We start from the raw sequence: 3,593 nt of genomic DNA, 5'->3' as shown, positions 1-3,593 counted from the left end.
AATAAAGATTAAGACAAAATCAGTGCCCTCAAAGAATTCTAAGCCAAGTGGAAGAGACAGACAAGTGAATAAAGCATATAAAACTGTATTTTATATTTGATAACTGTAGTGTAAAAAAAAAATCCCCAAAAAGAAAAAGCCAATGAAGTGGAGAGTGGGCGGGGAGTTAGGGGAACTGCACAGAGTAGGTGGTGCTTAAGCTGACTCATGAAGGATGAATAGCAGATGGTTGAGAGGAGAAAGAAGGGAGTTCCAAGCCAATGAGGTTTTTTTGGTTCTTTGTTGTTGTTGATCAAAAGTAGTCTATCAGGGGCACCTGGGTGGCTCAGTCAGTTCAAGCATGTGACTCTTGCTCTCTGCTCAGATCATGATATCAAGGTTCAAAGGTTCAAGCCTCTCATCAACTCTGTGCTCAGAGTGTGAAGTCTGCTTGGGATTTTCTGCCTCCCTCCCTCTCTCTGCCCCTCTTCTGCTTGTGTAAGCACATGAACATGCATGAGTGCGTTCTCTCTCTAATAAATAAATAAACATTTAAAAAAGTAGTCTAGTAAAGGCAAAATCCAGTTTAAGTATGACAGAATGGCAAAAGAGAAGTTTGATAAGTAGGCCACATTATGAGGGATATGAAATATCAAGTTAAAGAGGTTTGTAGGAGATGGAGTATCACTGCAGGATTCAAATAAGCAAAGGATTTGAGATTTTGATAGAACTCTCTGGTAGCTCTATGGAAGAAGAATTTCAAAGGAACAAGAATAGAGGCATGAACAGGAGTTATGATTTATTACAATAGTATAGGTATTGATCAGTGTCTAATCCAAAGAAAACTGAATGAGCAGTGAGATTGATATAGGTGTGAAGAAGAGAAGAGAAGGTAAAATAGAATTTGGGTAAAGTTTGGATTTAAGCTCTCTAAAGTACACAGCGGAACACTTTGGTTTCTAAAGTTAATTTCAGTTTATTTTGAAAAATTATTGAAGAAAGACATAGATGCATTTTTTTTGGTTTTTCTTACTTTTATTACTTTTGTTCTTAGAGTGAGAGAAGAGGAAAAATGTTAAGTTCAGTGATGTCCAGTAGTCAGTCAGCAATGTGTATATTTGGTGATGATTATCAAAATATGGAATAATCAGTTCAATAAGCAGCATCTGGGTGTCTCAGCCAGTTAAGTGTCTAACTCTTGATTTTGTCTCAGGTCATCATCTCACAGTTCATGAGATCGAGCCCCTCGTAGGGCTCTGCAATGACACAACAGAGCCTGGTTGAGATATTCTCTCTCCTTTCTCTACACATCTCCCCCACGTTCTCTCAAAAACAAAGAAATATTTTTTAAAACTTTTTAATGTTTTATTTATTTTTGAGACAGAGAGAGACAGAGCATGAGCGGGGAGGGGCAGAGAAAGAGAGCGAGAGACACAGAATTGGAAGCAGGCTCCAGGCTCGGAGCTGTCAGCACAGAGCCTGATGCAGAGCTCAAACCCACGAATGTGAGATCATGACCTGAGCCGAAGTTGGAGGCTTAACCGATAGAGCCACCCAGATGCCCCAACATTTTTAAAAATAGTTTAACTAGCTCATCCATGAAGGACACTTGCCAGATGGAGGTGCTAGTGCAGAGTCCTGGAGCCTCCCTGTTGTGTCAGATGTCAGGTCTTTAACTACTAAGCTGTGGAAAGATCCTGGCAGGACATTGTGAGGGAGGGAGCTGGAGGTAAGGCTTACACAGTGACTATTCACTAACTGGTATGGAACTACTTTACAATTTTAGCAATTTTATGTCCATAGGGTATACAATACCTAAATATCCTCCCTAATTGAAGTGAGGAAATAGATTGCACAATTTAAAACTCTGTAGTTCTTTCCACAGTTTAATGTAGAGAGGCAGAATATGTCTTTGGTGGAGAATGTTCTTTTGAATGGTAGTGCTTTCATAGGTATTTTATTTAAACAAAAGTAATAAGCCAGTGAAGAAATGGGCAGAAGACATAAATAGACACTTCTCCAGAGAGGACATCCAGATGGCTTACAGGCACATGAAATGATGCTCAACATCACTCATCATCAGGGAAACACGAATCAAAACCACACTGAGATACCACCTCACGCCAGTCAGAGTGGTTAAAATGAACAAATCAAGAGACTATAGATGCTGGCGAGGGTGTGGAGAGACGGGCACCCTCCTACACTGTTGGTAGGAATGTAAACTGGTGCAGCCACTCTGGAAAACAGTGTGAAGGTTCCTCAAAAAACTATCCATAGGACTCCCTTATGACCCAGCAATAGCACTGCTAGGGATTTACCCAAGGGATACAGAAGTGCTGATGCATAGGGGCACATGTACCCCAATGTTCATAGCAGCACTGTCAACAATAGCCAAAACATGGAAAGAGCCTCAATGTCCATCACCTGATGAGAGGATCAAGAAGATGTGGTATATATACATGATGGAGTACTACATGGCAATGAGAAAGAATGAAATACAGAGAAGCAGTGGTTTGGCGGCCAGAATTAACAAAACACAAGTTCAAAACGGTAATAATGAGCACCAATTTAAGTTCCCTCTGAGGATATTTAGAACAATTTGGGAAGGTATGGGCTTCCCAAAATCAGAATAAATGTCCAGTCTATGCTTAAATAGTTATAAAAGAGGATGAAAGGAAACCTGGTAAACTTCAGGAAAACTTGAATAACACACAGATATAGTATTTAAGAAAGCTGAGGGGCACATTTCAGATCCTTTGGCTAAGAGTTTATTTTGTTGTTCTGGATGCTTCAATGAGATAGTTCCTTCATCTGGAGAAATAGGGGGGAAATTGATGATGATGATGGTAAGAGTAATAATGGTAGTAATAATAGAAGAGAAGGAGGAGGAGGAGAACAAGAACAAGAGAAGGAGGAATAGTATTACTCATTTAAAAATAGTAAGAGGTTTCATGTAGATACACAGGTATGTGTTTATATAAATGCATGTGAGATGGCTAAAAATTTATTTCTCCCAAGGCATAGTGCGTTTCCTCACTGGAATATGGAAGAATCAGCTAGAAGACAAAATAATCAAACTGGATGTTTGCTAGAAATCACTGAAACTGTAAGGTGTTAAGATTTTTATAATCTTCAAATTAAAGACAGAAAAACGTGCAACAATATTTATTTGACCCAAGGCAAGTATTAAGTAAATAAATCCAAAGCATCTAGACCACTTACTTGATCAAGATCAGCTTAACTTGGAAAATAAACTTTGATTATTGTTTGCGTGTGTTTAATGTGTATGCTGTGTGTTATGGCAAATAATACAGAAAGGAATTTAAAAAATAGGTGCCTGTATTAAAGTCAGTCCCTGACAGTTTGCAATGCACCTGCCTGGACTTCTTGAAGGTAAGCAATCACTGGAAATATAGAAATCCAGTTATGAATCTTCACGGAGCTCGAGCAAACCCACAAATGGATCCAGAATAGAGATGCATATTCCAAATAGCTGACATTTTGATAATGCATTCCTTTCAAAGTGACATCAAGAAAGAGAGACCTTTCCTAGCTCTGTCTTGGAATGTCAGTGTGGTGCTTCAGGGATTCACTGAATTCCTTTATCCTGTTCA

Source organism: Suricata suricatta, chromosome 6 (genome assembly GCF_006229205.1).
Source record: "Suricata suricatta isolate VVHF042 chromosome 6, meerkat_22Aug2017_6uvM2_HiC, whole genome shotgun sequence".
Lineage (NCBI taxonomy): Eukaryota > Metazoa > Chordata > Mammalia > Carnivora > Herpestidae > Suricata > Suricata suricatta.
This window is presented reverse-complemented; position numbering follows the sequence as displayed.